The sequence below is a fragment of the Anomalospiza imberbis genome, chromosome 2 (genome assembly GCF_031753505.1).
Source record: "Anomalospiza imberbis isolate Cuckoo-Finch-1a 21T00152 chromosome 2, ASM3175350v1, whole genome shotgun sequence".
Lineage (NCBI taxonomy): Eukaryota > Metazoa > Chordata > Aves > Passeriformes > Viduidae > Anomalospiza > Anomalospiza imberbis.
Window position 1 is genome coordinate 6,053,871 of NC_089682.1, and position 23,359 is coordinate 6,077,229.

The following is a 23,359-nucleotide window of genomic DNA, read 5'->3' on the forward strand; positions in this document are numbered from 1 at the left end:
ATGCTCCTTGCAGTAGTGGTTAATGTGCCTGATTTCAGAAGGCATTCTGCTTATTTTTACCTAATTTTCTTTGTCTAAAATTCAGCCACTACTTTGAGGATGGGTCAAAATATCTTCTGTTTGCCAGTATCTACACTGAAAAAGAGTCTCACGGCAGTGTGTTACAGAATTGTAATGGGTAAGTAATACTGCAGTTCGTGCTTTCTAAATATTTCAAATTATGTTTGAGGGTTATAACGAAATGCTGCTTGGCGGTGTGACAAGTCACTGGCAGTGGGACTGGTAAAGTTTGCAGGGGGTGGATTTAGCTTGGGAGGGAGGTGACAGCAGAGCCAGCAGTGCTGTGGTCAGGGCCGGGCAGTGGGGCAGGACACGGGGCTGAAAAACCAAAAACCAGTTCTGGCTCTTGGCAAAATGCACTGAGGAATCATAACCCTTCCTTGTGACCGTGAAAAAAAACCCGTCAGAGGTCCAGAGGGCAGCTGTGTGTTTGCTTTACCTGTGCCCTTTACCCTGGCTGTGTGCCTTTTCCGAGGGGTATTTTTATTTTAAGCAACACGGGATTGCCGCTGGGCCCGTGGAGGACGTGAGGGGTGCTTTGCACGCGCGCTCAGAGCGCACTGGCTGTTCCTCCCTGAGCCTGCCCGCAGCAGCACGGGCCATCCCAGCGGTGCCTCCCTGATCTCCTGGCGTGCAGCTGGACACATCTGGAGGGAGCAGGGTGTGCAAACACGCGGCCTCTGGCCAGCCTTGCGCCCGGGGTACTGTGGGGCACTCCCTTGGCCAAAGATCGCTGGATGAAGGAGAGGCCATGAACGTGGAGCTGGCCATCCCTCTGGGCCACTGAACCTGAGGTGAGCTGTGTGAGCAGAAGGTGTTGGTGAGGCCAGGGCAGCTGCTCCTCTGGCTGCGCCTGAATTCCTCTCTCCTGGAGCAGCTTTCCCTGCAGTGGGTAAGCCAGGGCTGGTTTCTGTGCTTCTCTGCCACAGCTGGTCTTTGGTGCTGCAGGGTTCCCTGCTGTGTAGGAAGAATGGGGTAACTTCCTTTCTCAGCTTGCTAGAAGTGGTTTGGGATTTGCTATTTCAAGGTGATGATTGTGCTGGAGGGCAAAGTGAAGTTGGGAACTCACTAAAGAAAAGCAGTAATCACAGAATCAGAGAATGTCCAGGGGTTGGAAGGGACCTTAAAGATGGTCTTGTTCCAAACCCTCCTGCCATGGGCAGGGATATCTGCTGCTAGACCAGGTTGATCCAAGCCCCATCCAGCCTGGCTTTGAACGCTTCCAGGGCATCCACAACCTTCCTGGGCAACCTGTTCCAGTGTCTGACCACCCTCACAGTAACGAATTTCTGCCGAATATCTAACCTAAACTTCTCCTCTTTCAGTTTGTACTGGCTACTCCTTGTCCTGTCACTACAATTCCCGTACATGTCACCTCTGGAGTGAATTTGTGGTCTTAATCTATTTACCACTGAATGTGCTATACTTGGGATGCTCTGTCAGCATGGAATTCTATTTTCCATGTGCCAGTAAATATTTTAACCTTTACTTACTGACACTGTTTTATGGATTCCATATTCCTGAAACAGCAATTACTTTTTAAATTTCTCATCCACTTAGGAAAAGTTGTCTTTACTCATGCATTTCTGTTCCCTCTGAGGATAATAAGGAGACATCTTTTGCTTCCTGCATGGAAATAAATTAATGTGATGGATGTAGAGAGGCACCTCACTTCTTTTTAATTTCTTTGTGTAGGAAGTGGCTCTACTGTTCCATTTTAGCCTCTTGTGGCACCTGAAAAATGGGAATCAGGAAAAGCCTAACCCTGTACACAGGCTGACAAGGAGGTGTGAAAACAGACTACTGACATGTGGATGCAGTTGAGTCTTTTTGGTGGAGCTTGAAGGCAGTCAGTCTTACTGCAGAACCCAGATCTGTCAAATTTAAATGACAAGGAGAAATCTGTATTTTTGGGATTTAACTCTTCATTTATCTTTTTTTCCCCCATTGCCTTTCTTTGTGTTTAGAAATTTTATACAGAGAAAGTGAAAAAAAACCAACAACTTGCTTATTTGGGCAGTGTTAGTTTTCTGTGGTCAAATGCTGTGATTTCTTTTTTTCCCCTTTGATTTTAAAATTTTAAAAACCATGCTGTGAAATGAATCTGGAAAGCAGTAGGTAGATTAAAAAGGAATGCACTTTTAACACAAATAATGGAGCTCCCAGGAGCAAGAGAGACTGGGAGCACAGGGAGAGAGGCACATGCAAGAATGAATAAATCTTTTTGACTGTGCTGCTGAATGCTCAAGTCTTTCTGCATGTGGTGTGAGTAAATTGCCAGCTGTCTGTAGTGCTCAGGAATAATTATTCCCTTCTCCTAGAGTCATTCTGGATTTGTTAAAGTCTATCTGTACATGAGCAGGGCTTTTTCTGTTTCTTCTGATACCTCCAGAGTGAACTCTGCTTGGCACCACCCCGTGCAGTGTGAGGCTCGCTGAGGTGATCCAGGGCAAAGAGACTCTCTAGGATTGATGGGTGGCAAAACATATTTTTGAATATCTCTGCTTATTGCAGGGGTTTTTGTTTGTTTGTTTTGTTTTGGGTTTGTTATTTTTTTTTGTGTGTGTGTTTTGTTTTTCTCAGTGGATGAAGCATATAGGTGGAAGCAAAAGAGGATGTAGTAAATCTGCCTGGTTTTACTTCCCTAAGACTTTCAGCAGACTTATTTTCCCTAAGTTAGTTTTTGCCTGTGCCTTTTTGTGTGCATACGATGCTGTGTGCATTTTCTGCCTAAGACAGGGCTCAGCTGCAGTAAGCTTTTATGCAGTGTTTATCCACTTGGAAGTTTCTGTTTGTGTGTTTTGCTGGATGTGGTTTTTAGAGCAAAGACAGGGGTAAACTTGGATCTGGTGAGGGAATTGATCCCTGTGTCCAGCACCCCTTGGAAGCTGGTTCCTGGCAGGGGTGAGAGAAGCCTGCTGTGCTGCCCTAAATAAACTTTCTTGCTGTGTTCAGGGAGGCTGATTGGTTTCATTGATAGAGCTGTAAACGAGACAAACCAGCCTTCTTTGAAACCTCTGTGCCTAATGAATCTGTCAGGATGTTTTGATCTGTCCTAGATGGTTTTCCACCTGAGCTACTCTTGACTATAAAGACCTGGACTTACACCATTATGTGGCAAACCCTTTTAATTTGGTTGTTGTTACTGGATCCTGTAGCTGTTGCTTAAAGAATCCAGTAGAAAGAGCCTGGCTGGGCAGTCCCTTGCTTTTGTGTCCCTGTTTCTGGTGTCCCCTTTCCCTCTGCATAGATCACAATGCCTGCACATATCTGATCCCCCCCCTAGAGCTGGTGTCCAGGTAAAGTTTCGCTGCTTTCCCTTGTCGTGGAGCTTAAAAAAAGTAAATGAACAACAGCTGTATTGATCAGGGCAGCATGGAGAGGAATAAAGAGAGTTTAAAAGAGTATCTGCTCCCACATTTTGCTTGGAACAAGGGATCACTAAGGATTTGGCACCTGGAATAGCCAGGGTGAGTGTGGGTGAATATGTGGCATTTTTCTGGCTTATTGTCATGTGGCATTGTGCACTGGCTGCTCAGCTCAACACTGCTCAGTGTGTTGCATGGCCAGCTGGACCCAGGCTCCCTGTCTCTGGTACAGGAAATTCTGTGCTTGGAAAAGTCATCCTTGAAATACTAAGTGATCTATGAGAAAAAGCAAATAAAGTTGTCATCTTTTCCCTCATGGCCCCTGCTTGCCCTGCTCCAGCCTCAGAACTGTTTCCTGCACAGAATTGTTTTCTCTTATTCCATTTATTTTCTCCCACACATCTTCTACTAAAGGAAATCCACTTACTGCATGCATACTTCTACTTTATTTTTTTAGGTTGCTTTTACTCATTCTTCCTCATTATCAGTATGGTTTCTTTGTTTCCCTCTGTATCTTTTTCTGTACTCTCTCTTACTTTCTTTTCCTTCCCCTTTTTCATTCCCTGATCCCTTTGCAGAGCCACCCCTTGGCTTCTCAAGTCACAAGCCAAAATTAGAGGGTGTAGGAATTACCCCAAGTATAAACCCATGTCTCATAAATCTGCGTGCAAATTGTAATTTCCCTCCAAGGAAAGCTTTCAAACTTGATTTAAAAAAAATTTGGTTACAAAGACTATCTTGGCCCTTGGGAATTTGTTCCAGGTCTTTGCTGAAGTATGTGGCTTGTGACCTCTTTTTTTTTTAGTTTCATTCAGCATCTTTGTTCACTCATATTGCTGCTTCTGCCTTTCTGATGGAGTTTTCTTTATCTGCTCTTCCTTCCTCGCTCAAGAACTGTCCCCAGACCTCATGTGCATGTTTTCCTCTTCACCATTTCTTCAGGACCCAATTTTTATGCCTTTTGGGTAGAGTTACTGACTGGTTTGAAAGCCACTGAGTGAGAACTAGAAGACTGTTAGTATGGTTCTACTCTTCAGGCTGACTGTGGAGGAAGCAATCATCCCAAGTCCCGAGTCTCACCAGGCTCAGAAATTTGCTGTGTATGTAGAACCCTCCCTTAGTTTTCAGTGGCTCAGCATTTAGAATTAAAAAAAAAAAAATCTGCTTTGCTTTTCCAGGTTCTTGTCAAGGCTTTTGTGGTGTAAAGTAGACCTTTTGGTCACATGGAAAAAAAACTCGTGAAAAAAATGACTCCTTCACACTGGACTCTGTATTTTTACAATCCTGATAGGCAGTGTCATAGTTGTATTTGTATTACAACAGCAAGGCCCTGTTTGCTTTAAGCCCTGTGTTTTGCAGGACTGGAAATAAGTCCTTCAGGATGCTGGTTTCTCAATTCATGAAGGTAGTGCTGGAAGATATTTGAGGAGAACAAGTGGTTTTCTACCACCCTTCAGTTTGACAGTCAGAACAAGGCTTTTCTGTGGAAAACTGGCGCTTGCCTTGGAAAGGTCAAATATGTGTTCAAATAAAAGTGTGCAGGAACAGAAAACCCTTTCAGAGCAGGTGTCCAGAGATGCCATAGAAGTTATCTGCTTGTCTCTTGTTATACCTGTCACCAGGGAAATCTGGTGAATGAGTCTCCAGTTTCCAGCAGGAGAAATAAGTTACAGTGAACAATAAGAGGCCCATGGGGAGTGCCCAAGGCATCGTCTTTCACACAGACTGAAAGCTCTTTTCTTCTGTGCAGGAAAAGAACAAATAAAGAAAATGTTAGTCTGCTACTGATGAGACACATGTGAAGCATTAGGAAAAATTAAAAGGTCGAGTTACTTGCAGTTCTCTGAAGTTAGGTCCTTATCTCTGTGCTAACAGAATTGAGAGAAGGTTTTTTTTTTTTTTTACTTCCAAGAAAAAGGAGAGGAGTAGTCAGTCTGGCACAGGAATATAAACCCACTTCTGTTCCTCAAAGTATAAAAAATGCTGGGTGGAACAGATTGAATGGTGTGAAGAGCCCTTGGAGCACATGTACATTTGCAGTTGTAATTTTTTGTTACATGATTTATAGAATCATCAAGAGCATCATGGAATGGGAGGGGTTGGAAGGGGACCTTGAAGATCATCTCATTCCTCCACCCCTACCATGGACAGGGACACCTTCCACTAGATCGGGTTGGTCCGGGCCCCATCCAGCCTGGCCTTGAACACTTCTAGGGATGGTTTTTGCCTGTGCATGGAGAGGAGGAAATTGAACTGCTGATTCTGCATCCCTTACCTGTAGGAGCCTCTCCTGAAGATGTTTTTTGCCTGTGGAAGTGAGGACATACAGAGTATAGAGGCCCTACCTGGTTCTTTGTACTCCTGTTTTATTCTGAGGATTTTTAAGGGTTTTATAAAATAATTTTATAGAAAAGACTTGAAGTTCATTTGGCATTTAATCTTATGAAAGGTTAGTGAGTGAAGTTAACAGTACAGACTTAATCAGTGGACCTCAAGGTGCTGTAAAATCTATCCTCAGTCTTGTACAGGTTTCATGAAATACAGATGTGGGCATGTGACAAGCTCGTCACTTTCGGGTGCACACAACTGCAGTCCTTTCAAGGATAGTATCATGGATATGTGTTTCCCTTGGTATGTGCCATGTGTTACAGAATATTTCCTGTCTTGTTATTACTTGCATGTGCAGTACCAAGAGCCTTGGGTTTTGCTGTGCCAGCATTTTGGAGTTGGAACGCCTGTGAATTTCCTAAGGGAATGTGCTCGTTCCTTTCATGCTAGAGGATGTGCTCGGCTGGGGATGAGGATTTTGGCCAAGAACACTGTACCAAAATGTTCCCCACATGATGGGCTGCTTCTGCATCAAATTCAGCAGCTGTTTTCTTGTGTTGCTGTCTTCTGCAGTGCTGTCCTCTGCCAATTCTCCCTTTTCTCCCTAAGGAGAATGCACACTGGAGAGCTGATTCATCAGCCCAGTGAAGAGCTGTGCTCAAATTAGTCCTTTCCCCAGGCTTCAGAGTATTGTCCAGACATGAACAGGAATGGATGGCACTAAGTATGAGTGTACAGCTCTGGTAGGGATTTATCCTGCATGTTTACGAGGGTCCTGTTATCCCATTTGGAAGTAGAACTGTTTCTGTCCCCTTTTGCAGGCAGCTGCCAGATCTGCTTAGTCTGTTCCCTACCCTGACCTTTTTTATTCTTTTCATCCCTGTCCCCCCAGTTTGGCTGTTCTCTGTTGTCCAACCCCTGTAAGAGAAGTGAACTGCCTGATAAAGAGATACACTCCTTTTGTCTTGCAGCTGGGGAGCCAACACTGAGGATTTACATCTAGGTGCTGATAATGTGAATGCATGAGAGATCTGCTTTCTCTCCAATTTCAGTGGCTCGGTGGCTGGAGAATAGGCCAGCATCTATTATATATAGAGCAGGAGCAGAGAAAGCAAAGAAACAGAACTACAGATTACTGAAAAATTATTTCAGTCTCTAATATATTCATAAAGATTTGGGATTTCCCTCACACACTTGAGTTTAAATATTGCTCCTTATGTCGCTCGTGTCAGGATGAGCCTGGATGTAAGGAAACCTTCCCTCTCTCCTTTGATATCTCCTTTCTGTAGGTTCTGGGTACTCATCCAGAACAGTGACAACAGGGAGGGTCAGGGTAGGAGACATCTTCAGAGCATGTCTGAAGCAGTGGGAGTTGGTGATGCCTCACAGCAAGCTGTAGAAGGGAGATGTTTGGAAAGCAGTGCTTCAATGAAGCACTTGGTGGTGTTACTTGCTGCAGTGCTCTGGTTGTGCTGGGACACAAGAAGACAAATCTGTAAAAAAAAAAAAAAAAAAAAAAAAGTCAAAAAAATGATTGTAAGGACTGGTCCCTTGTCATCCACCCTACTTAGACCCTATTAGGTTACCCCCTAACTTGTTTTTGACCAAATTTGACCTTCTGGCCTTTCTTGTAGCAGCACTGGTCAAGCTTAAGAGCAGAACTCCAAGTAGTGGCTGCATTGCCTGGCAGGGTGCATGCCAAAGCGGAGTCCTGCCCGTGCCTTGAGCTCTTCATGTGCCCTGTGAATCAGCACAGAGTCCACTGAAGAAGAAACAGGCTTCTACAGCAATTTGCCCTGAGCCCATGGGATTCATCTCCTGAGAGGCTGGTTAATACTGTGTTTCATAACCTCTGGGTGTTTGAATGTCGTGTTTGGAGGAGGAAGGGGGGAAAATACACCCATGTGAAATGTTCAGGCTCAGGATATCGCTCAAACTGGAAATCAAAGGACTATGTGGTGTGGTTTTCTGTCTTTATCAGTAGTTCAAATAGACATGCTAATCCCTGTTTTTCTAGTAGCTGTGGGGATTATAACCACAGTGAGAAAGGTACATATTGTAAGGGAGATTGGAAAAAAAAATAAAAATTTACTTGTCCATCTGAAGCAAAAGTTGATAAAGACAAACCCCCAAGCAACAGAACTGTACTGCAGTATGGCACATAATTCTCATAATGCTTTTTAGCAGAGCTCCTCTCCTCCCCTGAGTGCCAATGCTGGGCTTTGGCTGGGATTTTGGAGCTGTTCTCTGTGGATTTTTCTCCACACAGGAGAGGACCTCTTTGCCATGGGAGCTGGGTGGCTGTATCTGCTTTGATCCCATGTGCAGTATGAGCAGGCCAGGAGAGCAGATTTCAGTTTTACTTGCTTTATCTTCATGTTCTTTACATTTGAGGTATCCTGCTCCCTCGACTGACTGTCCTTCCTGTGCATGTGCAGCCAAGCTCTCTGGAGGAAACCTGTCCCCTGGATCTCTGCTCCTTGGACTGTTGCTCTGGGAAGTGTCAAATTATCCTCTTCCCCATTTCACAGGGATGAAGCTGGAGTGTCATTCCCCTGACAGTGGTGTCTGTGTAAGCCCCTCTGGGAACAAACTTTATTTCTCTTCCTGCTCACTTGAGTGACCTATGGAACCTGCTGCCTGAATACTCACTCAGCTTCTGAGATGAGGGTGGTGTCAGGGGCTGGATGTTTTTCACCATCAGCTCTCCAGAAGCACACCCAAAAGACCAGGGTCTCACCTTTCTGCACATCCTGTTGTTTGGGGAAGACAGAAAAGGAGCTTTCTCTCAAGTTTTGCAGCTGCTTTTTCTCTGGCCCAGTGAAGAAGCTTGATCCAGTTGGATGCCATTCCTCTCAATATGTGAAATGATAAGGAGCAGGCACAGAGTTTTGCTGTGAGAAGAGGCATAGTCAAAGCCTTTTTCCACCCTGTGGTGTCTTTGAATAGAATTTTAGCAGCTCAGGCCTTGCTCAAGAGAGTGACTGTCACCTGTAAAGTCTCGTGAACCTCAGTCCCTCGAAGTTGTAAGCTGATGTGGGGTAGGTGTAGTTGTGGTCAAGGTTTCCAATGATGTCTTCCAGGCCTTTTACCTCCATGTAGTGGGAGTTATCAGCAAGGTAACCTGGGCCTTTGCCTTCTGTGGATCGCCAGGCAGCATGAGCGGTATTGATTCCAGCCTGGTACCTTGACCAGGACCGCTGTCAAATAAACAGTGGGGGCAGCTCTTTGCTAGTCCTGCTGACTGCAGGCCATGGAAAGGTATTTCCAGGCCAGGACCTCACGTCTTGCCTGATGGAGGTGTCACCTTCTGCCTGGTTCTGCTTGCACAAAAAGGCTGGGTGCAAATATCTGCAGGGCCCTGTGTGAGTGCTGTGACACCGAGTAGGTAATTTCAGCCCTGCACATTTGCTCCAAAAAGTTAAAGTACCCAGCATGGGTCTCATCTAAGACACTTGTCACAGAGGAAAACAGTTGTTATCAGTGTCTTGGAACGGACATAGTGGAACAGGGGAACAAAACTTTGTGCCATGACTTATTGGTGTGTGAGCACTGATGAATAAAAAGAAAGAGATGATCCTGAATCTACTTAACCTGCCCTCCCCATGTTTTCATGCCTGTGCGTGCACGTGTGTGTGCGCACTCAAGTCAACCAACCTTTTGTCCCTTTTGTTTATCCTATACAGCATTTTTGCTGGTCCTCCAACCCTTTGGATCTTCCTCATTCCCAGGTTTGTGCCTCTGACTCCTGTCACCTTCCTTGAGGAGACCTCAAGGGCAGTGGGCTTCAGGGCATTGAGACACGGCACTTGGAGTGGTGTCTCTGCTTTGCTGGGCTGGGGAAGGGAAGGCAAATGTAGCAGAACCTCTGTTAGCTGTTGCCGTCTCGAGGGAAGGAGTTGCTGAGGGAAGGCAGTGGTGCCTAGAGTTTTTAGGACTGGGATAACCAGTGAATATAACAAACCACCCAGGTGTCCCAAATCCCGAGTTTGCCTGTGGGGGATTTCGGCCAGGCTTATTTGGAAGGCAGTATAAACCAGCAGACCATGCTTCTGTGCTCGTAAAGGGGATTGATCTTTGTCTTGGGAGAGGACATTTTGAAGCAGAATGATACAAAATAAAGCTGAAAATAGTGGTGGTGTTCAGCAATGATGAGGAAGATAACAGAAGGCAGGGCAAATATTGAGGAAAGAACAGTGGCACAAGAGACTGGAGGGGCCTCAGCAGAAGGCAAAGCAGATCACAAAGGATTGAGAGCTGCAAAAATGATTATTAACATCAAATACAAAAGTGCATTACTTATAAAAGTGCAAAGGGAGCTACTTAGCCCTCTGTATAGCTACTGCCTTTGATGCTGGCTGTGTCTGGGACTTGGATGTGTTCTTGCTGGACTTCCCTTGTTGCTTTTTCCACCTTCTTATACCAGGAGCAGGTGCCAGAGGTCATGTTGCAGTCTTAATTTCTCTGAAAGAAGTTATTTTTGTCCCTCGTATGCTCATGGCTGGTCCAGGGAGTGACCCCCTTGTTTTTTTGTGTCCTTGGGAGCTTTGTGTTTGTTCCTGTGTTGAGGAACCAGCTGAGATCTGGGGGATGTCTGCTCAGAGGAGCACATCAGGGAGCTGAGCAGGACGTGTGAGCTACTGTAATTACAAATGGCTCATACCTGGTTGTGTGTTTGCCTTTCGGTGTACAGGTTGTATGTGGTCAGTTTGACACCCAAATCCTAAAAAAATCCACAGAACAGCTAAGGTTGGGTGTTAAGTAATAGAGGAAAGTGAAGATTGCCAAGAGGCAAACCCCATTTCATTCACAGTGCAGGTTTCTGAGCAAACTTCTCTTGATGTGCTTATTCTGGAATTTAATCCATTTTGAAAAAGGGATTATCTAATTCACAAAAGATAGACAAACTGCCTCAGAATTTTCATGTGAACTAAATAGCTTTTAATCTAGGAAATAAGAATAAATCAGATGTGCTCCTTCTGCCACAGATGAACTTTCCTTAAGCAAAACTAACTTCATTTTGCTTAGTGCATGTGTTTTGTTGTTTGTTTTTAAAAATCAGGATAAAATCATCTCATCTCTCACTAAGGTTTTGCATGCTTCTTCTTTCTTGTTTTGGGGTACTTTACAGTGATAAAGAAACTTTTTTTTTTGTTAGTAGAGAAGGAGCAACAGCGAGAGAATTGCCTTTTTTGGTGAATTTTATGTTGCTATGAGAAGAGGGTCCTTGATTTCAAACTAGATATTTTCTTATCTTCATTTTTCTGCAGAAGACTAAAATGAAATCACAGCTGCATGGGAAACATTTTAATCAGTAGGGAAAATATTTCACAACAAGATAGAGTTAGGCGGGTTTGCTCAGTTAAAACCTTTCAGAACAACTTGTTTTAAAATTAACCTGGAGTCATTCTGGCTTCCATAGTGCAGCAGTTACGTAGTGCAAGGTCTTTGTAGACAAATATACAAAGGTCAGTCTGAGACTGAGGTAATTAGGGCATGTATGCTTTTAACTTCCAAAGTGTATTCTTTTTTGAAGAGCCATACTTTTACCTTGTGGAAAATCTCCGATGTGGGTGATTTGCACTGCATGAAGGCGGTAATAACCTGCCACTGACCAAACCTATTTATCTGCTGTCAGTGTGTGTGCTGAGCATGGTTTCATACTCTGGAGTCCCTCAACCATCTGTTGTTTACCCTGGGATCAGAGAGCTGTCAACGTGTACGTAATGCCAGTTGGTAAAATACTTAAAGGGCACAGCTGAGTGATGGGACATGTCTGTCTTAGGGGGTACCTGGAAGGAAAACAGAGTTCTTCAAGGTCAGAGGAGAGAGAGGTTTCAGGTTAACACACACAGGTATGTATTGTCTTTACCCACCTCATCCCAACTCCTGCTGTTCCAATGGGTGTGTTGAGAGATCTAGCATAATGCAGAAATCAAAAATAGCTGTGGCTAGATAGCTGTTATCTTTTTAGAGCAGCAAATTAAAATACTGTTAGCTTCAAAATGCAAGTTTTATTCCCATTTTGTTAATGTAAGACCTTGTCTTAAACTATTTTCTTCTTTTTGTGAAAGTTAACTGCAACTAGCAGAAGCTTCCTTGACACAGTTCTGCTTTTTCTGTTCATTTGACATATCACTTCCCACACAAATAAGCCACACCACACCTTTGATTAACTGTATCTTGTCCTTGAAAATAATTCTTCAGCTAATTTGCATAAGATCAGAGGTACAAGGTTATTGGGGTAAATATATTGGAGGTAGAGGGCCAGGAGTCTTCAGAGCAAGAAGGTAAAAGCTATAAGGGAAGAGGATAAGGAAGAAATTAAGTAGTCTTTTATAGTTTATTTGTATGAGCTGAGCTGCTGCTGTTCCTGCTAACTTAAGAGTTTGTTGAAGTATGGTGTGTCCTGGAGTTTGGGGTTGTGGTTTGTGTTGTTTTTAACAGGTAACTCACAAGGTGTCTTGAAGGGGTTTTTTTTGGGGGGGGGGTGGTGGTTAGACAGTTAGAAATACTTAAAAGAGGCAGTTTTTAAGCTTGAGTCTGAAGAGAGTATCTGATCAGAATGACAAATGATACTGAGGAGTTTTCTTTCTGTGTTTTGGATGGGTTGGGTTGGTGTTTGGGTTGTTTTAAGCACTTCTTTGGAACTGAGGAAGCATTGTTCCGTGTGCAGCCTGTCATGGTTTGACATTTTAAACTTGTGTGGTTGAATGGATGGTGTGATGTACTTGTTGCAGTGCTCAGTAGCCAGGAGTCATAAAGCAGACTTCCCAGTAGGGTGTATTTTATGGTAATGCTTCATCAGAGATTGTGCTTCTTTTAGAAAGACAAAAAGGAATAAATATAGAACAACTCAGATGCTGAAAATAACCACTTGCATTGATGTCTATTTTTTTTTTTTCCTTTAAAAGAGACCTTTGGATATTTAGCAAGATGCATCATATCTGCTCAGAATCCTTTTGGCTCCGGTGATGTCTTGGGGGACAGACAAGTCAGCTGATCTTAGAAAATAGCTTATCTTGGTTTGATTGAAGAGTGCAGTGTGGGAATAGAGCAGATGCTGAGGAAGAGACTTGATGTGGGTAATGGAATGAGAAGTTGGTTTAATTACTGCAGCTGTAGAAGCTGGGCATTTATGATCTCAAAGATTAGAGGACTGCTCAGCTCTTGTGTTTATGGGGAAAAAAAGGATACTAAATACTTCAATCAAACCCTGAGATATGTAATGGATGTCAGTGAAAACATGGTCCCTTGATAGGAAAGCTGCTTTCACCGAATGGCTTCAGTTACAGTCTGGGATACAGTAATTCTGGCATCCTTTTAACTGCGAGATGAGGGAATGAATAATCTTCCAAAAGGTCTCTAATCCTAGAAGCTGAGATTTTCCTAGCAGGAGGATGAATTACTTGAAGTGGACTTTTGAGTAATTCTCAGTTTGCAGATGAGCTGCTGTGGACACAATTCCTTGCACATTCCTGGCCACTTGATTCTGTTCCAAATAGGGAGAGAATGAACTGGTGAATCAGTTAACACTTGTAAATCAGTTTAAGATTAAATTATTACTTCAGTGCCCTTCGAAATGTATGAATTCAGTGCCAGGCTTCTTTATTTACAAACTCTGCAGACATTTCAGTATCCGCAAACCCTGGGATCAGCCCGGGCTCACCCGCATGGCTTCTGCTGCTGCCAGGGGTGGGTGGTGTGGTGCAGGGGGGATGAGGGCTCAGGCCTTTTGGGCACCTCCCAGGTTGTGCAGCATCAGACAGATGCTGGTTTGTGATGCTTGCAGCAGCCCGTTCCTGCAGACCCTTCCAGGGCCACGACCTGCTCATCCACAGCCACCCTTGCTCCGTGGCTGAGCCAGGAGCACATCCCTCTGCCTTCCCTGAGGGGCTGCTTCTGCCTTTGAACTTGAGAACAGGGCAGGTGCAAACTGCAGTGTAGACATCAAAATAGCCAGCACCTGCTTCAGTCAGGCTGGGCTGGGGTGAGCTGGGGTCTGTGCCAGCCCTGGCTGGCCAGGCAGAGTGGTCTGGTGAGGATTCCTCTGCCTGTCACAGGTGGAGTGGCGCGGCCACGGGGAGGAGCGTGGACAGACCCTTGGCAGGGCTGCTCCCTGGGCTCTGCAAGATTAATAAAACACCCATGCTGTGTCACCCTTTGATCACAAGTATTTTTGTCTCCTCAGCCGCGTGCTCTTCTGTTTGGCTTGGTTTCTTTCCCTCCCTCTCCCTGCTTTTAACCAAATTTACTCTCTCGTTCTGTTTGACCAAGGAAGGGCAGTGTAAAGATAATGCTTCCTCGTAGGAATTAATTACATTGTTATTTTAGATTGCAAGCCTCATCAGGCTTCTGGAAATCTATTGTTTATGCACATTTCTGGTTAATTAAAAATGCTATTAAGATGGTATTAAAAAACTTCCCTTGTGTAAACAAGGGGGAAAAAGGCAGTTCAAAACTCCAGTGTACAGGTCCTCCTGCAGAAGATGAGCTAGGCCTTCTCCACCTCCACTGTTAGCTCTATTGAAGTTTGTGTTTTGAATTTTTTATCATCATTATTTTATTGTTAGACACTGTTCCCTGGTATGAGTATGAATATCTATAGTGTGCATTGTATAATTTTTCTGAGAGCCTGAAGAGGTGATGCATTCAAAATTATAATCTCATTCACTATGAAATTCCTTCACCCATAACAAAGAATAATTTTTTTTTCCTCAGGATAAAGGTGTATTAAACTGGTTTTTTCCCTTGTTTTGTCCAGAAATGGGATATGATAGCAAATGCAGCTTGTTTCACTGTTGCCTCTTCAGATCTTACCTGCAGCAGTTCAGAATTTTAAAGGTTTCTTTAAAAGACTTTTACCTTCTTAGTGCAGAATGCTAAGGACAGGGAGCAACCTTCATTAGTTTAAGTGCTTTATAATAGATTTTATATCCAAAGTGCACTTCATTAAAGTTCTTAACCAGATTGCCATTCTAGGGCCTTTTAATTTCACTCCAACTTGAATTATGCATAGTGAATAAACAAATATTGATAGTTGAACCAGGGGAGTAAAGTAACTCCTGAGGACGAGGATCCCTGAGCTTCACACAGGTTTGTGCCCAGTGCTGGGATGCGAGTGTCTCTTGGATGATGTCCAGGCTGAGGTGGATGACAGTGAGGCAGACCAGGGACAATGCTGGGGGATATTTTTAGCCAAGCCTGCCTGACTTGTGACCCTGGTGACAGTCTCTTGCTAAAGGGACCTTAAGGTAGGCTGGGAGAGGGTGTGGGTGAGCTCAAGGGTGATGCAAGTCTGGCGTGCTGGGACGTACAGGTGGCTCAGAGTTTTAATCCTGATGTCACTGACACGTCACCTACCGATTTTCATTTTGGATCCTCACAGATTCAAAGCTGGTAAAGGAAAGATATTTCTGGCAAAGACTCGCTGCAGTTCTCAAATCCCATGAGACAGCTCCTTCCTGATAGCTTTGCCTGGGAGTTCCTAAGGAAATGATTAATTTGGAGTAACTGGAAAGTCTGCTTGTGGAAGATCAGAGCATGAAAGTTAATGATGAATTGCTTCTTGTTACTGGGTAATTATGAAGAATTGTGTTCAGGATTTTTTTTTTCCTGACTGAAGTCCACTTAAAGACCTCCAGCTCTAAAAGCTACCTGTAAATCCTATTGCATACCAAAGAAAACACCACAGCATTAGGAAAAAAGCTGATGTAGCACCTGGGGGCAGTTCAGGGACCCTCAGCCCCAGGGTTTGAGGCAGGGCACAAAATGAAGGTGGCAGAGGACCACTGTAGTGAAAGGGATCTGCTGGTCAGCCAGAGGAAATGATGAGGAAGGATAGAAGCCAGAGGAAGGATGTTTGCAGCTGATTTTTTTTGTTTGTTTGTTTGTTATTTCAGAAAAAGTGAGAGAGGAGAGAAATTAATAAATTCCACTTATCCCTTACTCTGCAGATCACTCCTGTGTTTGTATCCCACACTCACTCCACTCAGGTCTGATTACAGCACCTCTCCTTGTTTCTGTGGAGGGCTGTGCTTTACATAGCTCTGTGTTCTGCTATTGCCATAAACATTTTCTGTAATGGGCTTATTCTAAGCAAAGGAGTATTCCAGTGTTTAAAAGAAAAAAGCAATTCTTGGAATTACTCTGAACTTGACAGACTTACATTATATATCGCAATAAGGAAAAAAAGGGTACAATTAATGGTCATTTAAAAAAATAATTTAGGTCCATTCTTAGAGCCTACTTCTTCCCAGAAGACAATTTAGGCAGCACTTATGGATGAGCTTGCATCAATGTTCAAGATTTATTCTCTATTTAAATTTCATTAATAAACCCATCTAAACCCCCAAGCATTCCCAGACACAAGGAAATGCAGAAACCTTGGCTAAGCCTGCTCAAATTCCCCTCTTACTCTCTTATGCTGTTTTTCATGTAGGCCTTTAATCAGGGATAAGTCATGGAAAAACCTCGGAGGTAACCAGGCTGTAAGAAATTGCAAGGCTGTAAGAATTTACTCTTGGGACTAAACCTGTCTGGACTGAAACTGGGATTAGATTTCCCAGGACAGGGCACACTTCACTTGGTTCAAAGATGTTCTGCCCTGGTTGCTTAGGGCAGCTGTGTGTTTCCCAGCTTCATTTTCACATGGCTGTGGTTTCCTGTCCTGTATTTGAAATTCTCTCCCATTTGAAACTCGGAGTGAGATGAAAGTTTTCCAGCACTGTAGTTCTATACTGAGTTAACCTACCAAGGACTTACCCTGATTCTGGGCTCTAGCAACATGAGGATTACACTCTTTTCACCAAGTATAATTCAGCCTCTTCAAGTTGGACCAGAGTTGTATCAAACCTGCTGCGATGACCTCAGACATCACCTCCTCCAGGTGTTGCCAACCACTGCAGGAAGGACCATGTGCAGCTGCTTCAGCCCCAGCAGTTCACAGCTGGGAAATTACAGAGCACTTTGCCTATAAAAAATGAATGATGATAAGAACCCACCTTCATCAGGGGGCTAAAGTGACACTGTGCTGTGGGTTGGAGCAGCTGAGGTGGGTGCCATGGAGCAGTGATCCCTGGCAGAAGGCTGGGATGAACAAGAGGGGACAGTAATGTTTTAGGCTGCCACAGCTGAACCTGCTCCAGGAGCTTTATCCATCAGAACCCTGGCTCCACATGGTTAGGGACAGAGTTAGATGAAACTGGTGGGCTGCTGGTGCTCAAGTTCTCCTGATGAGTGAACACAGAGCTTTGTGGAATTATGAGGCCACAGGATACATTCACCCACCTCATTTTTGCTTGTCTTTGAGAGAAGCTCAGAACTGAAGGGTTTTGTTGCAAGTTGCAATGGAAAATGAATAGCTTTGTTTGTTGAAGAAGTCTAATTTCCATCTTGGAAAGGAAAAAATTTGTCTGTCATTGGTCCATCTAGGTCAGTAGTCTGGCTTATAATGGATTTCCCTGCTAAAGGATTTACAGTCAAAGCAGTGGCCAGTATTTGCTCTGTCATTTCTGTGTCATTCAGGATTCCAGTTCTCTTTTCTCTCTACTTACACCACCTCTGCCAGCTGTGGCAAGAAGGTTCACAGGTCAGTTATGGATTATGAGGGGGAAAACCATTTCTGATTGTTTGTTGTACACCCGTCATAACTTGCTAACATCCTCTCTGGTTTTCCTGCTGTGAGTGAAGACTTATTTTTCTGAAAGCGCCTTCAAGTCAATAATTTCCAGTTATCCTTAGGGCAGTGTTTTGTTTTTAGAGGCTCTCTTTCTGAGAGGTGATGGTCATAGTTGTGGGATGGTAACAAGAGGGAATTTCTTGAAGTCATTCTGTCAGTGATGGATGATTCCATAAGACATTGAAAGAGGGACGTGCCATGAAATCAGCTTTGCTATCTAGGGAGAAATTCAGCTTGTGATTAAAAATACATTATCATTTCTCCCCCTTTTCCCCCTGACATTAGTCCATCAATATCAGGTTATTATAAAGAAGATGACCTTTAGAGAGGGAACCAAGCTGTGGAACCAGGGGAACCAGGGATTTAAGGATGTTGATGCTTCCTGTAGTGAGGAAGAAAGCTGACCAGAAAATACTTTCAGTAATTTTAATAAATCATTTAGGAATAAGGAAAGAAGGGGTGGAGGAAATAAAAAGGAATGAAATGTTCTCCTTGTGAGATGATGCTGAAGATAGAGTTTTGAATGGCCACTTTTAAGTCTTGTATGCCTTGATTGTTGGAGTACTGAGAATATTTTCAAAGCTGTTGTATCACAAAGTAGCTAATGGAAACATGGATTTGAAGGTTATATTGAATTCAGTACAAGGTACAGTGCAAGAAAGAAACTGTTTAAATGCATGCACATTTATATTTAATTGCAGGACTGTTTTGAAATGGAAAAATACTTGGTCGTGTATGCCCAAATGTGGCTCTCATCCTCAATGTACTGCCTAAATGTGTTTGTTCCATTTTAGAAGACATTAGAAAAGCAAATTGATACAGCTTGCAGTGCCCAGTACATGGTGTTTTATATATATATATTTATATATATTTCTCAATAATTCTTTTTCTAAGTGAGAAAAATGAGTATCTCAAATGGGAAGAGCTTCTCTCATTCTTTGGGGCTCAGGTACCTCTTAGCAGGCACCAGTACAATAACTAGTGCCAGATCAAAGCTTGCTTTCAGATCCTGTTCTCTTGCATAACGCTGCTGTGCTTCAGTCTTGAACCAGAAATTATTCTCTTAGCACTTGCACTCTTTCATTCCAGGAACTTTGACCTCAGTTTTGTCAGTAACTAAAATGTCTGCATGAGAGTTGCTCTACACAGGCAATGAAAAAGGCAAAGATCCTTTTCATAGCCCATGGAAGGAGTTTTTAAGAATTGCTTCAAGACCAGAGAATGTGCTTGTTCCAAGGAGCAGCTCAACTTGTGTTGCATTGGTTTTAGGGATGCCTTTTGTTGTGGGATAATGGGAAGCAGGATGAGATACTGCTCGTGACTTGCTGAGCTTTTTTAATGAACACTTTTTATTGCCATAGTTGCATGTGTGGATTTTAATGAAAACAAAATGGCTAATGTTGTTATTTTAAATTTAACAGTATTTGTCGTGTAGGTATGCAGGAATGTTATGGTAATTTTTTATACTTTAGCCTATAAGCTAGCTTCCCCCCAGCTCTGTAACTCAAAGTATCACCTTCCCCCACCAGCACTGACAACTGAACCACCTGCTTTTGGTGATACTTTCATAGACCCTTTGATGAATATTTAGATGGAACAGCTACAAAAACAGTTGGAGTTAAAGAAAGCTGGTAATGTGTCATAATAGGGCTTCCTTAAGCATGCAGGTTTATTGTCCCCAAAAACTTCTCCCAAACAATTGCTGTTCTCAAGGATTCAAGCCTGAACTTACTCTTGGACCAGCTGATACCTGTCTGTTCTGGTTTCAGCAGCCTTTTTTGCCTGAAGTGGTTTATTTCCCTTCCTAGTGGTTGTCTTTACTGTCTTACGAGGAGCAATTGCATCCCAATCCTGTGGCTCCATTCTTCATGGCCATGGTGCCTGTGGTGTTAACACCTCAATGCACCTTCATGTTCACATTGCTTCCCAGCTTTGTCACCAGCTGCCATAATTACTATTTTTTGTATGCAAGCCATTAATCAGTTAAAAAAGAACCAGAAGACTGGTAGTTGGGGTTTGTCTTTTCATCAGTTACTTCCAAGAAGACTGCAGGTTTTTCTTTCTGTGATGTCAGGCACCATCTCTTTTGGGCAGAATCTACTGCTGTCACAATTCCTCTGTCTCCAAGTTTACACTTTTAATTTGATGCCACATGGAAAAGTATGTTTCATGAATATCCAGATAGCTGAGACCTGTATTTATTTTAAACACATTCCCAATAACCAACCTGTCTTGTTATGATCTTGTAGCTTCATGTTCTGATTCCTCTTTGTCAGTCTTTGCTGAAATCTCACATGCTGTTGAGTTCTGTAGCCTTTCTTACATGTGGCAAGTCAAACTGGTTTGTGAAAGTACTGGCACTAAAATCTTGAAATAAATCTGCATCTTCTGCATTTTTAGAGATTTAAATATAGTTGACTTTTAATTGAGCATTGAGCAGATGCATGTGTTGGTTTTGTTGGATGGTTTAGAAGGCAAAAAGTTGCAAAAAGCAGTGTGTGTTTTTCAAATGTTTGCCTGGTCATGTTTTCCTTCTCTTTAGTGGCAGTGGTGTGAGGTGATGCCCTTCCAAAAGCCAGGAAATGTGTTTTGACATAAAACTGGCCTTGGACAATGTCCCAGCCTGGATGGACTGACATTAACTCTGCAGAACTAAAGCTGAGCTGGGTGGGTAGGAGTGTCCAGGATAACTGGTGTTTCCTGGTACCGTTAGGTTTCTACAGCACAGTTTTGTCTGAAGTAGGTTGGAATTGAGCAGTTTTCCAATGGCATCATGTCCAGGGTCAGTAGGTACTGTATGAACCCACCTGCCTGATCCCTATTTCTGTTCCTCTGGTAACATTGTCACAGAATTCTTTAAGTGTCTGAGTGTTTCATCACTGGTTACATCCTCTGGCAGGTACCTGCTGGGTGTCCTAATCAAACATTTATATTTGCAGACTTTGCATCCTGGTTAAAATAAGTTATAAATGAAGTGATCCATGTGAGAGGAGCACTCTTTGTTCTAACAACTTGCTAAAGGAGTGGTGGGTTATAGAAATGCTTTGTGTTAGCTTTTGTGATACATTAACTTGCTGGGCACATGTTTAGAGAGTATTTTTTCCTTTTTTTTCAAGGAAAAACAAGTTTACAGTCTGGTAAATCTGAGTGTCGTTGGGGTTTTTCTCATTTTTGAAGTTTGGGTTGTAGATTTCTGCATGAAACTTTCATGGTGTGAGGCTTGTGAAATTAGGTAACATGCTTCAAACAAGCCAGCTTTGGGTAAAGTAATCTCTAATTACTGCGTCTAAATTATGTGGAAAGTGAGCTTGTATCTGAAGTAAATCTCCAGTTCAGTAATCTAAAATTAAATAATGATAGGCTTAATTGCTTGAGGATCATAAAAAACACTCTTAATAAAATATAGGGATTAAGTGTGTGTTCTGAGAGCAGATAATTGCTTCTGCTTCATTTTCAGTAATTTCTCTCAAGACAGGGTTTGGAGGTAAGAGAAATAAAATAACCTTTTGTTATGCTGATTAGTAAAGCCAAGAAAAGTAGGCTAGTTCTTATGTATGCAAGCCCTTGCTCCCGTCTGAATAAAAGCTGCAATTTCACTATTATTGGTAAATTCAGAGCACTTGCTTTTCATTTCATAGATACGTGCCAGTTAGTCCCTCTGAAAGCAATAGTAGTTGGTACCTGTGGAGCTGAGTATAGTAATAGATAGATGAAGAAGGATCAAGTAGGGTTTTTTTCTTCAGAGAAAGGAAAGACTCATAATTTTACTAAGAAGCGTTTGAGTTATTCATTACCTGGGTTGTCAGCTGCTTGTTTGCATTGCATTTTGTTTCTAAACAAAATATTTTTACTTTCATTCACTGGAGAATGTCTTTTTTGCTTATAGGCAAATGAGAAAGCAAATCTCTTGAGACATAAGCAGTGGTACTTCCCTGGAGGGAGGAGATGGGGATTCTCCTGTTGCTCTGAGTGTTGCCAGGTGCCAGAAGTGGTCCCCAGTGGTGGTGGTAAGAAAGAAATCTTCCCCCACGTTTCTGTATCTGCGTTCTGTCTGTAGCAATATGATTTTGGTGGGGGGGAAAAAAACGGGTGTGCAGATCCTGTTCTTTTCATAGAGCTGCATGAACTGCTGGGAGAGGTGTCAGATGTCTCCCACTCGGAGAATTTCAGTTTAGGAATTAAATCAGCACTTGAGCTTGTTGCTTCTGCTGTCTCATGTATGCTGTATCTGCTGGCAGTCATCGTAGCAGGAATTGAACCACAAATAAACCTCCGTGGGACTCTAGAAATACTTATCTGTCTCCTTCTTCCTTAAATGTAGAAGGGGAACTATGTCCTTACCGTGCTTGAAGGACCTCCTTTGTGGGGTTCATAGAAATCTCATCAATGCTGACTGGGGTCATCCTAGGCTGCCTTTAATCTGAACATCTTTCAATTTTATCCAATAAGTGGGTATGAAAATGTTAAGTATATCAGCAAGCTTCTTACTTTCTGCCTTTTTTTGTAGTCTGTCCTACAGACAGTGACAGGGAAGGTGGAAAGCTGCTGAGACCCTGCTGACACAGCAGTAGGACAGTTTTTTTTTCAGGACAGGATCTTAAAACCTGTGGTTACTGTCAGATGTTGACATTTTAATGGTGATCTCTGATAACCTGCCACTTCAGGGGCTATTAGTAGATTTTTTTGGAAGAAAATAATTTAATCTTGGTGATTTTGCAAAGGCTTGAATTATTGCTTTGATATTCTATCACCTTTCAAGATCTATTATAGGATAAGTAGTCTCCCTAAAAATGTTAATTTCTGTGAGATATTTCTCAAAGCTGTGTTTCACAAAGCAGCACATTCTGGAACAGCCACAATCTGTGTTCAGGGCATGTACTGACCCTGTGGAAAGTTACATCCCTTTAAGATGTACATTTTCCTGCTGTAAAGGAAGGGAAAGCATTGATCCCAGCTCATTAGGTGGGCAAATAGACACTTTCTGCAAGCCCAAAATATCCTTGGGTCAAAAATTTTACCCTAAAAAATTAACGATTGCAGCTGAACCTGGCTGACTGCCTGCAGTTTTGGTGTGTGGAGGGACACCCAGTAGGTTGATTTATTGAAGTAGCCTTGTCCCAGTGCCATGGTGACCAGCTGCTTTCACAGCTGGGTGTGTAAAATGTTTTTGCCTGTGCTCCTTGACACTGGTATGGGAGCAATTCCACAGAAACACAAGAAAACATTTTTTTTTAATGCATTTGCTGTTTTGTAGGATACTTTTCAACTCACATGGCTGCAATTTTTGCTTTTCTTCTTTGTGTGTAAGGCTTGAAAAGGCCATTGATGAGTTACTGAGAAGCTAAAATATGCTGGGGTGGGGGGAGCAAGATTTTGGATTGTGACAGCTCATGAATTCTCAAGCTGTGCTTCTGTTCAGAGAAGAGAAAATCTGAATTTCTCATACCCAGCCTGCAGGGTGCCAGGCCTGTTACCTGTACCCTTGTGTGATGCTGCCTGGGTGTCTTGTCTTGGGTCACCAGAACCTGTAATGAGGAATAATCTGGAAATTAACTGTTCTGAGTGAATGAATGGCCGTGCTGGAAGCTGCATGGATTGGATTACCCCCTGAGTAATTCCTTCAGCCTTTGCTTTCTTGATTGTCCAGTGGAGGCTGCCCAGATGATAAGGGGGCTGGAACACCTCCACCTTCACTGTGATCTGTCATCTGCTGCTGTTGTCCTTATTCTGTGTCTTACTGGGGGGGATTTGTCTCTCTGACCTATCAATGTTATAATTTGTAGAAATTGCTGGAAAAGTCAATTGTCATAAAAATTTAGTTGAGACCACAAAGAGGAAAAACAAACACCCTGAGTAATTCCTTCAGCCTTCGCTTTCTTCATTGTCCAGTGGAGGCCACCCAGATGATGAAGGGGCTGGAACG

The 23,359-nt window shown here is 43.0% G+C and overlaps 1 protein-coding gene and 1 long non-coding RNA gene across 7 annotated transcripts in view; one reads left to right on the forward strand and one right to left on the reverse strand.

Annotated features, from left to right (window-relative positions):
• AGPAT3 (1-acylglycerol-3-phosphate O-acyltransferase 3) overlaps positions 1–23,359 on the forward strand; it is an 86,085-nt gene that overhangs the window by 16,625 nt on the left and 46,101 nt on the right. For 2 of the 6 annotated variants that reach the window (XM_068179671.1, XM_068179669.1), the window contains exon 2: positions 21,323–21,443. The exons of 1 other annotated variant lie outside the window; for it this stretch is intronic. The gene's annotated coding sequence lies outside the window, so the exon portion shown is untranslated. Of the gene's footprint in view, positions 1–829; positions 855–11,541; positions 11,612–21,322; positions 21,444–23,359 lie in introns of those variants that run through there. 3 more of the 6 variants (XM_068179670.1, XM_068179672.1, XM_068179674.1) reach the window with 3 other exon arrangements.
• Positions 6,900–9,084, reverse strand: LOC137468202 (uncharacterized). The gene is made up of 2 exons (XR_010995796.1): positions 8,497–9,084; positions 6,900–7,249 (listed from the first exon to the last, which is right to left on the reverse strand). It is a non-coding gene; the product is annotated as an uncharacterized lncRNA (long non-coding RNA).